Source organism: Canis aureus, chromosome 11, assembly GCF_053574225.1.
Source record: "Canis aureus isolate CA01 chromosome 11, VMU_Caureus_v.1.0, whole genome shotgun sequence".
Lineage (NCBI taxonomy): Eukaryota > Metazoa > Chordata > Mammalia > Carnivora > Canidae > Canis > Canis aureus.
In genome coordinates this window covers 55,021,770-55,033,942 of record NC_135621.1, presented here as the reverse complement: position 1 = coordinate 55,033,942, position 12,173 = coordinate 55,021,770, and the positions used below count along the sequence as shown (strand labels likewise).

Here is a 12,173-nt window from a genome sequence, read left to right as displayed (position 1 = left end):
TCTTTGTGGAGGAACATGTCAAATGAGAAAAGAAGTCTAAAAATGGAACATGTGCTTGAGGCAATGAAGTGATGGTTTCACAATATCTAATGCAAGGCTAAGTCCAGATGCCTTCAGTGTTGAAAGCATGTTGGGGAAGGTTAGTAGTAAGAAGGTGGATTTAGTGCTATTAAAATTGTCATCAGCACCTCTACAGTGATCCCAAATCAGAATAGTAACAGTACAATTCCTTGATGTGAAAAATTTACATCTTCTCATATGTATTTAGGGCATACATTTAAAAAACTCAGCATCTTTTGCTGTTTTTACATACTGTACCATGCAATACAATAAAAAAAATATATGAGACTGTGGTGGTAGATCATAAACCTACACATGTGTGACAAAATTGCAGGAGTGCACACTCACAGTACATCCCTACAAATGAGTACAAAGTGGGGAATCTGAATAAGATAAGTGGGTTGTATCACTGTCCATATCTGGGTTATGATATTGTTCTAAAATTTTTCATTTTAGGAGAAAATGAGTATTAGGTACATGGGATTTCTTTGTGCTTTCTCACAACTACACATGAAGCTACAATTATCTCACTACAAAACTTTTAAAAACTCAACAGGCTGTCTGTGCAAATGCAGCTTCATAACGAGTCCCCTGAGCACTCCTTTCAAAAACTTTAGACCCTAACTCTTCCTGTATTGACATTCTAGAACAAACCTTGTCCTAACCCCTGGACAGTGTTTGCCTGCTGTGACAAATATAAAAAGAGAGATTTATGAAAAATAGAAAATGTGCTTAGTTTTTCCCAAGGGCTCTAAGAATGAAAAGTTCAAGAACATTTAGGGCATTGAATTCAGTATTGAAATTGGGGATATTCAGGGCCATTGTATGTCTCATAATATTTTTCATGAACTTGTCATGGGGTGGGTAACACCAAAATTTTAGCCTTTAATGATTTTATGAAACTATTACGAAGAATAATTCCTTCTTTGCTCAATTTAGATTTGCTTTCCTAACTTTTCATCTGCATTTAAAAACTATTTCAAGAAGTCAGGTCAGACTTCCTAATGCTTATATAAGCACAAATGCCCAAATAAAAAGTTAACTAGATCACATTATTGCATGTTGCACTTAAGTTTATTGATTAATACCTGTTCTATCTATTCCATTTTTAAAAAAACTTATATATTCCAATAAAATGTAACTATTCTGTGTGGATGAGACTTCAATTCAGTTTTTTTTTCCTTCAGAAAGACATACCACTGGGCATCTATAAAGATATGTATCCATCAGGTACTATTACCATGACTATATGTACTATGGCAGAGTTTTCTTTATATTGGTTCCAGGCCTTCAATCATAATGATAAATGTAATACCCCACATATTCTCAATTGGTGTTTTTATATAATGTTTAATTTAGCTAAATTTAGCTACAAGTTATAAAACTACTTGTTAATATTCTTCAACTAAATATTTAGTTAAAATAAAAAAAAATATTTAGTTAAAATAAAGTAGAACTGAAATTCCACTGCATCGTGTGATCTTAGGAACTAAAATATGGAATTTTGCAGGGCACTAATGTTAAGGCAAAATCAATCTTAAAAGTCTACTGAGAATTAGATATTTTTACCAGTTATTTCTTAGTTAGATAAATCTTCAGGTAGTGTCTATGCAGCTCATAATTTTCTATTTACTGATGAGAATTATTGTATACTTACAGATATTAAAGACATTTTATTTTGGATTCCAAATTACCTGTGCTAGTAACAGGAAGATAAATGAACAAGTTAGAATTTCATCTCTTATTCCTCCACACCATTCTCAGAGTTGTCCATCAGCTGGCATTATTTATTCATTGATTTTCGTATGTGAAGCATCACACTGAGAATGATTTGGAAGTGAAAAAATGCTGAGATTAGGAAATGTAATGATAGCTCAGAATATTCGCAGCCAATAGGTAGTAGTTTATCACTTGCCATGATAGAAATATAGATACAAGTTCTGGGTGAGACTGTAGCTGCTAACCACAAGGAGCTTATGATTAAAGTGGCAGAAAAGATTAGCAAGAGTGTAATAAATTCAAGCACAGAGGTATAGTATTTGCAAGTTACAACTCCAAAGGAAAGCTGCTTAACCACAGAGGGGCTAGTGGGGAGAGTGAGGAGGCCAGAGAAAAGAGGATATAAGAATTAAAAAGGGGATGAGGGAAACCTTAGTTTAGAAGTAGGAATTGGCAGTGCTTTCAAAAGTGAGCCACTGTCATTGTATGCCCTGACCAAACTGGATGCAAACAAATTCACTTTTTACTGTGCAAGACCTGCATCTATTTACATAAAATGTATAAAGGAAATTTGGAGGCATTTGGAAGGGCTGTGTGTGTGTGTGATGGTGTGTCTGGTAATTAGTGAACATGAGGCAATGAATTTAAGTTTATAAGTAAAAATAAAAAAAAATCAAGTAGCTTAAAGTCAAGCTATTTTGGACACCTATGATGTAAAATATAATGAAAAAAAGTAAAAAATATCAACAAGAAGGCATTCAGGAATACACTAGGTGGGTTTTTTTTTGTTGTTGTTCTTTTTTTATGATAGTCACAGAGAGAGAGAGAGAGAGAGAGAGAGAGAGAGGCAGAGACATAGGCAGAGGGAGAAGCAGGCTCCATGCACCAGGAGCCCGATGTGGGATTCGATCCCGGGTCTCCAGGATTGCGCCCTGGGCCAAAGGCAGGCGCAAAACCACTGTGCCACCCAGGGATCCCCAGGAATACACTAGTTTTAATTTGAAATGGAATTATAAAAAGTACTTTTGGGGTTTGTGTGTGTATGTGTGTATGTCTACCTGTCTGTTTTGGACCTCAGTATATATGACATTGTCAAAAATAGCCAGTGAAGTCTGTGACTGACAGTAACTTGTACCTGGAATTTTGACACTAAAAAAGCTACGATATATATAAAAATGTTATTGTAAAGTAATAATACTAAATCTATAATTCATATACAAATTTTCTTATTTACATATAGTCATCCCCAACTTTGTGTTGGTAGATTTCTCTTTAGAAAATAAAGAGGTTTCTTTTTTTTTTTAATAAAGAGGTTTCTAAAAAAAAAAGAAAAGAAAAGAAAAGAAGAGGTTTCTGAAAATATGTGTATGCAAAATGCACTGGTAAGTCCTATTAATAACCTAATTTTTTTTCTCTTTCCCCCTGCTTCCCTCTCTTTGTTTCCTTGATTCTCTCCATCTCTGGTTTTCATGTTTTGTAAATAAAGATCATCTTCCTAGGTTGGTTTTAGCGAGGTCTATAGGTTAGAAACATTTCTTTAAAAAGAACTGCTATTACTTATCATTATTAGATGCAATTTATTTTTTTTGCCTATGAGAGAGAGCAATTACAGTTTTGAAGGAAGTCATGCTCTGCTTCCAGAGAAAAATTTGCTGATGAAATAGTTCTTCTGTTAAAGAGAAGCATGACTATTAATGCATTGAATAAATATTTACTGAACACTTTTCTACAGTCCAAGCCTGGTGCATAGGGGAAAAAAATGGTCAGCAAAATATATGTGTGGTCTCTGTCCTCATGAAATGTGCATCTAGCAACAAATTATAAATAAAAAAATGAGAACAGAAGAAAGGCTAATGCCTATTTTTAGAATTTATAAATTGCTAATTTTCTAAAAGTTGCTCCACCATTTCATTCAATAAAATTAGTGAACAGAGAGATCAGCATTCTGTGGTATATACAACTCTAATCATGCAGACCCTGTCATTAAAGAGAATCCAAAATTAGAATACAAAAAGTAGATGTACAGAGCTTTTTGCCTCTAGGAAGCATGTCCAGTTGGCTCCCATGTTTCCTGCCCAGGGCCCACCACTATCCCATATGGTGCCCCTGGAGAAGATGTAGCCCAGCACCAGAGCCCATGCTGAGGACTGGATTTCAGGGCTGATTGTACAGCCATGCACACAGACCTCGTCACTCACTCTGTGTCACACTCAAGTGAAGCTCAATTACTGAGTGTTCCTGTTAAAAATGATATGCAGTCAGAATGTCTTTCATGATGGGTAAAAGCACTGAATTCCAAAGATCAGCTGTAACAGAATTCCAAAATGTGTCTTCCAAACCACCAAAAAGGTGACATAGACATCATTCAATACTAAACATTAGAAATTTAGTCTTTAAAACATGCCCCTGGCCACCATTTCTACCTCATGTGACAATATATCATATAAGCTAAAGCATTTTGGTGGTATATGGCTCTAATACAGCCCAAAGAGTGTGCTCTCAGAACGTATTAGTGCAATGCATCATCATCTCTGGGGGAGGCTGTGTGGTGCACATGTAGTAGTCTATGGCCCAGAGGGGACAGCACATCACTTCAGCTCCTCCACCCAAAGCATGGGAAAACCCTGACATGGTGGGTGCCCAAGGATAAAGGTGCGGATGCCATACAACCTGTGGTTATGTGAAAGGAGCCTGGGTACCTGTTGATTCTCAACAAACGTTAAGTAAAAATCCAGAGAAATATAGTGTCATCAGTGGGAACCTTGACCACTCAATGGAATAATTCACTGTGTGCCTTTCTCTTTTGGAAATCACAGTTCTTGTTAGATTTTGCAGTGATCTTGGGTGAAGTTAATATTTGGATTTCTCTCCTGGGTAGGTATTAAGAGACCTTAGAGAGCTGGAGCGAGATGATGTTACAGTTTGTTACTTCCTTTCTGTATGCATCTAACCTCTTCTGTTTGAAGTTAATTTGATTTTGCCTGCATAGAAAAGGAGCCTCGGGAAATGATTTTTTATTAGAGATATGCTGAACTGTTCATTTTCCAAACTTGCAAACTGGAGGAAACTGCAAGGTCCTTGAAGACTGAACCTTTTGGTGCACAACTGAATTGCCTTTTCTTGAAAAAACCAAAACCTCAAGCAGTTCTGAGGGACATGCCCTTAGGGTCATTTGACAGTTTAAGTGAACTTAAACTTATCAGTTTATTGTATTTCTGTTGGTTAGATGCCATTTTACATTACAGTTCCCATTTACTGACATTTAACACGCACAAGGTTCCTAATCTCTTCCTTAGCATTTGCTTATTGACATACTGGAAGACATATGGACTAGTCTTACAGATCTTCTATCAGCAGTTTAAGGCCTTTTAAAACTCAGTACTTTTGTACACATGCAAGGAAAAACTTTTGGAGGCTATTTTTGCATATGCAGCAATACAAATAGCCAAGGAAATTTTAATGGCATGTATGGTTTTATATGATAATATGAAGATATATATTATATTATATATAATTATATTATATTATATTATATTATATATATAATTTTTGAGGGTAGATTATAGCAGAAGTCACTGAATGTAGTGGAATCACTTGTCAAACTCCTGATGACAGTAGTTCCTTCACTGAATATGCAGTGCAGTGCCCTGAATAATCCCTCTACTAGTCCAATCATATTGTGTCCCTGTAAGTCAATGAGAAGCCACTTGCTGCTAGATTTACTAGAGCAATCAGTGTTGCATTGGAAGAGTTTACTAAAGAAGTTAAACTTTGCACTTGATCCATGGCTTTATGACCAGCCCTCTTTTACGTGTGTGGTTAGAGTGAATGCAGTTGAGGAAAAAAAAAAAAAAATCACCCTATTATGTCTTCCTCATAACTGCAGAAGTAGCTTTTACATCAGTGTGTACCCAGTCTTTTTCCTTTGTAGTTTACACACTGTCCTAGCCCAGGGTGCATGTAGTGGACAGGAGTTAGGAACTAGGAGTAAGGGCTATATTATCTGGGTTCCAGTTTCCCTTCCAGTTATGAGGCTCTTTGTGACTTGGTTGGGACAAGCTATTTTAGTTTCCTTAAATCCTTTTTTTTATTTTTTTTATTTATTTATGATAGTCACACATGGGGGGGGGGCGGGGGCAGAGACACAGGCAGAGGGAGAAGCAGGCTCCATGCACCGGGAGCCCGACGTGGGATTCGATCCGGGTCTCCAGGATCGCGCCCTGGGCCAAAGGCAGGCGCTAAACCGCTGCGCCACCCAGGGATCCCCTATTTTAGTTTCCTCACACTTGATTTCTTTTATCTGTGAAATGCAGATAATACTAATACTTACCATATGAGGCTATCAAAAAAAAAATGAAATGAGGATATCCCTACAAAGTTCTTTGTACAATACTTGGTAGAAAGAAAATAAACAGTACATAGTAGCTGTTATTATTATACAAATGAGAAACTCACATTGTCAAAGAAACCTAAATTCTCCATAATGTTTTATGAAACTATCAGTTTTACATGCTTCAGGAGGGCTCCATAGCCAATAAACAGCTCATTATTGACCTTTACTTGCTTGTAACATGGATAAAAATATAATTATATTTGACTATGAGCCATTAAAATGCCTTGAATTTTCTTTGACTATCTAATAACCCACCTTATACCTCCTAGGATGCTTTTATTTCTCACAAGCCAATTCAAAAATTACTATCACCACACAATTTCTCACCTAGTGGGGTGACACACCCTTTTCACCTAGGTCTTTCTTTTGAGGTTCAGGCAGACAACAATATGTTTGACTTTAGATTCATAACATTATTTTTCTTTCTATCTGTCATGTCACATTCTAATCAGCTCTGTGTGTTCCTAACCCCTTCCGTCAGGCTGGGAGTTACTCAAGGTCAAAGGCAGGATCTTCTTTGTTATATCTCTAGTACTCAGCCCAGCCTCTGACACAGAATCCACACATTGAAATTGTGGACTATAATCATCCTCACATCTGATGTGAATTTTAGAGATAAATATAACAATGCATTTAGATTCACCATAAAAGTTCCTTTCCATATTATCCAATTTTATTACAATTAAGACAAGGCTAGAAATACTTGCAATGATGAGAAGGAAATAAGACAGTAATTCCTATTGATCAAAGGAGAAAAATGAAAAGGTACTTACCTAAATTCACACAATTAATGGCAGTGCTGAAACTAGAGTCAAATTTATCAATACCTTGAAAATCATTCCAGTGCCCAGTAGGTTCTGTCTACTGAGAAAATGAATACTCCTGAAGACAAATGTTGGATTGGGAAAAAGGAAAATTAGCCTTTTTTTCACAGACCTCTCCATGTCTCAAAGGTTGCCAGGGTCCATTCATTTCTTAGAACTCATTTATTGGGATTTAGTGTGATATAGTGGAATGAGCTTTTACTAGCAGTGTGACTTTGGGAAAGTTACTTAAACTCTCCAAGCTTTGATTACCATACCTGTAAATGGAGATACAAAAATCTGTCATGGAGAATTGATATAATAATTAGTGAAAATGGCTGCAGGGCATACTGACTGGCACATGCTAGGCATTCATTCATCAGTGGTAGCTGTTATTGTTCTCTTTAACTATGAGATGAATAATACCACCCTTACAAGAGATGGGCTAAATAAGCCTGTTTTTTAATGAAAAAGATATGCTTAAAAAAAAAAAAAAAGATATGCTTGTAGGAGCAAAAAAAAGCCAGATCAGACAAGAAAGATCCTTATACTTAAAAAATAAAATAGTATATTATATTCTTTTTGTCCAGAGCACTTTGGAAATGATTTGTGGCTGTAGAATTTAGCATAGCATCATATTTATTACCTGTCTGGAGTTGACCACATATTTTAAGCATCATAAAACTTTCACTATACAGACAGCCTTACTACTGTAGTAGGATGGGAGTAGGAAAAATATCGAAATTTATGTAAAGAAGATATGCAGAGAAAATGTAAATTATTAATTTTTTCAGGTACTAATTGTGTTTTTAATTTCCCGTTCCGGTTGTTGGCAAGAGATGTAGGAATTTTCCAATTTTAGATCATTCATTTTGTTCTTGTTTAAAAGTATTTATTTTAAGTAAATGTTCAATTAAGATTTCAAATTCTCTATCAGTTTTTGTTTTTGTTTTTTCACCTCTGAAGAGAGAATTTCTTTTTCCACCTTCCCCAGCATCTGAGGGAGGGGTTTCTGTTTTGAAAGCTTTCCTGGGGATTGCCTCAGGATTTCCTGGATGTCCCTCACCCAGTCTAGTCTCTGGCCATTCTTTGTGGACTGAGACATGGGTGACCTTGGTTCATCTCTTGGGCACATAATTCCCTCAGAATGAAGGATTTTGTGTTTGCCTTTGGGTCCAAGATTCTAGAAGTTTCCTTGTCTGGTCTCTAGAACTCTTCTGAACTCTTGATTCTCCTATTGTTTCTGGGTGCATCTGGGGATTCCAAGAACTTCTCTGCAATCTTCTGTGATTTTTGAGGCTTCTCTAGGATATTCCTTTCTGCCATTGACACGTGTCTTTCCAGGTATTGGTGAATAGAGCACCTTGCTGAAACCAGGGCTTCTCTGAGAGGCTTTCAGTTTCCACAGATGAGTATGATGGCAGCTCCAATATTTCTGAGTTCCCCAGTCATATCTGGGTGTTTGATCTTCTTAAGTTTCAAGTCTGCTAAGGAGGGTCACTCTCTCTTCCTCCGTTTCCTTTTATTTTCTCCTCTTTCTAAACTCTTCCTTCCAAGCATCTGAATGGTTTTTCCTTCCTATGTGGCAGGCAGTTATTTGCTGCTTCATGGTTTATTCTGTGGTTCACCTCCTACTCTGCAGTGAAATGGTAAAGTGCTTTTAGATCTAAATCCTTTTAGATTTTTATTTTCCTCTCAAAAATTATAGTTTTTACAAACAAATGAAAATACAAATGCTCATTTTATGACCTCATTACAGACTTAAAAAATACTTATCAGGACTCAAAACCAAGCAGGGCTGCACATTTCTCAAGTGTGCGCAGCCATAAACTTAGTGGGTCAGAAAATCAAGAGAGAACAAGAAAAGACATTACTTTCAACACAAACACACTGGGATGATTAGGAATTAAGATTACAAAGGATAAAACTACAGGCTTAACCTCTAACAAATTTTATCTCTGCTGAATTTAAGAATCCAAAAGGCACTTCTTTCTTGGCACTCCTAAGACCTGGAAGACTTAATACAGTTTTCTCCAAATTTCTGATTTATTGATTGAGTTTCCTTCTCTGTGCAAACCTAATCTTCTCAATGGGTATTTATAATTTACCTTTTCGAAGCAATCAGCTATTAGAGTTGTGCTCCTTTTCCTTTAAGTATCACCCTGGGAAACATTTTATATTCTCGTAATTTAAACTAGTATCTCCTTTAGAAGCTTCCTGGTGTCAACTAGATTCTTTATGAAACAGTTCCTTGGGTTTATAGCTAAAGCTATGACCAGCAAACATTTATATATTGCTTTAGTTTAGACATTCCGTTTTTGGATTTAAACTTAGGCCTGCTTCTTAAGGAGAGAGTCTTTATTTGCTAAGTAATTTCTTGTGACCTGGTCAAAAACAGCTGTACATTGTAATTGATGAGTGGCTGTCCAAACCCCTTTTTTCATCCCCACCTCCCTTACTTTTTGTTTACTTGCTGGTATGTCTCAGGAAGATAAAAAGTACTACCATTAGTGCCCTCGTTTAGAGAAAATGCCAGGAAAAACAATTACATTATGATCGTTATCATTATTAATATTTTTCCATCAATACACATTCAACAAATATGGAGAGATTTACGTCTTGCCAGAATGAAGTGTCGTCTTAGAATACACACTTCTCTCTAATTCAATCAGAAAGGTGACTAGGTTATAGAAAACACTTTGATTTCAAAATAAAATCATTTCCAGGAACCTTGGCAGTACTTTGAGCCTTTATTTAATAACAGTCAACATGGTACGGACATCATAAAAAGTGTCATATCATAAATTTGTCGTAAAATAGGTGTATAATAATAATGATATATAAAAGGAATACTTTTGAGCCTCCCATCACTGGTCAGACATGCTCATTAGTGGTTTTTCTTCTGATTTGGATGGGTTTATATTAATCTATCTACATTTGTATCTGTTTCTTTTCACAACCTGTGGATCACTTCTATAGCCCTCTGCCAGGACTTTCGGTTGCTTTCTGCAAGTCAACCATAGAGCAGAGCAAAGACTCGTAGGAACAGCTCATAGGGAGAGTACTCAGATAAGTCATCTATGAATGCAAGCACTCCTGAATCCACTAAAATCAGTCTTTCTTCAGTGATACCTTAGCATAAGAAAGAAGGAACCAAAGATTATTGGATTTATCACATTTATAAGAAATGTATTGCAAATGGAATTATAAATCCTAGTGCTATTTATTATCCATTGGAGGGGATCCCTGGGTGGCGCAGCGGTTTGGCTCCTGCCTTTGGTCCAGGGTGCGATCCTGGAGACCCGGGATCGAATCCCATGTCGGGCTCCTGGTGCATGGAGCCTGCTTCTCCCTCTGCCTATGTCTCTGCCTCTCTCTCTCTCTCTCTGACTATCATAAAAAAAAATATATATATATATATATATATATATATATATATATATATATATATAATCCATTGGATAATAAATAGCACTAACTTACTTGCCAATAAATAGCACTAACTTACTTGCCAATATTATGGAAATACCCACATTTTGTGTGGAAGAAAGGCATTTTATATTATACTTCTCCTGGGTTTTTCTGACTTTGATTCTTCCTCTCAATACTCTGCAGTCAGCCCAAATCCTAACCTTTCTTCCTCTCTGGAGTAACATTTTCTCAAGAGCCGAGCTTACTTTTTCTTACTCTTCAAAGATTCTTTTAAGCTGATACGGGCTTAATATAGGCCTAAAATACACTAATTGTAGATATTATACAGTTGGACCATTGAAGCTTTTGTGTTTTCTTCAATTTAGTAGTAAATCAGATAATCAGAAATCCACATGTATGAACAGCATGAATTGGTGATAGTGATTACTTGAAAGGACTCATGTATTAGTCATGATGTAAAATATTTATTCTGGATTATTTATTCTTTTGCTTATAATCCTTTACAATGCTCTAGTTACATCATATAATTATAGTGCTATTGAACATGGGAGTGAACTTTATTTAATCATTATATTTCATTTTGATAATTTTTTAATATAAGAACACTAACTATGCACCTGTAGGAGTTACTTCATCAGCGTGTGGCAGAGACTAGGAGATTGGATTCTATAGGCCTTTCAGTGCCTGTGAGCTATTGAGTTAATTTTTACCAATTCATCACAATTTTGTAAAAATATCTCAGGTGGGTAGTCCAGTTTGTATATTTGGCCCATAGATTGACTGGTGTTACAGAGATCTATTGTAGTTCTCATGTCAATATGATTGAGTCTCAAGGTGATTTCAATGACAAGTCATTGAATTTGATATATATATATATACATACAACACACACACACACAAGCCTTTCAAGCCTTGAAAGTTTGACTAGTGTCTGTAAAAGTTCATGCCAAGATCTGTGTTCTTGGGCTCATTATTATTATCAAAGTTAACTCCTATGTAGGATTGTTTGGGGAAAAACGCTGAGGGTAGGAATAGGCAAGAATATTTGGTCTTTGTGGGGCTTGGCTTTTTTCTATAATGTTAAGAGCAAAGACCTTAGATTAAGACTTCCTGGGTTTGGAACGTGGTTCTGCCACTTACTGTATAAGCTCACTTTCCTCATCTGTAAAATGGGGACTCCAGTTTTACCAGAGTCACTGTGCACAGCCCCATAGACACTGCAGTTTAATGAGTGTGCCGCTGGGAATTCTGCATCCCTGGGCTTATTCTTCTATCTCAGCCAGTTGTGCTGGTGATTAAATGAGTATAGTGCTTAGAACAGTGTCTGACTAAGCACTCTATGACTGTTTGCTATCATTATCCTTTGGGTACACCTTAAAAATGAAATGTATTTTAGTTCTAATTTTAAGGATCTCCAATGATGGCTTTCCTTTCCCCACCCCAGCCCCAAAATACTTCTAGTTACTGGCATTTGTAATAAATAGATTGTTAACAAATTAATTTGGGCTCTTTAATCCTAGAAAAATACTGTATTGCAGTGCTGTACCAGGCCATATTGGAGCCTGAGGCAAGAGGAATAATCAGTAATACTGATTCTACTTTATGTAAAATTTTGATATTTTGTTCACCGTAGGATTTTTTTTGCATTGATTTAAAAAATTGCATTGAAATATTATTTTTCTTGATTACTAAGTTTTTAGCATTCCCTTCCCCCCTTATATTTTACATCTCAGGTTAGTACCTCACTCATTTCACCCATCTTATCT

The 12,173-nt window shown here is 36.2% G+C and overlaps 1 protein-coding gene and 1 long non-coding RNA gene across 26 annotated transcripts in view; one reads left to right on the top strand and one right to left on the bottom strand.

The window, feature by feature from the left end:
- The window catches only part of NRXN1 (neurexin 1), a 1,110,252-nt gene that overhangs the window by 449,353 nt on the left and 648,726 nt on the right, over positions 1-12,173 (top strand). The gene's annotated exons all lie outside the window — the stretch shown is intronic.
- The window catches only part of LOC144324124 (uncharacterized), an 86,851-nt gene that overhangs the window by 37,119 nt on the left and 37,559 nt on the right, over positions 1-12,173 (bottom strand). The window lies entirely within an intron of this gene.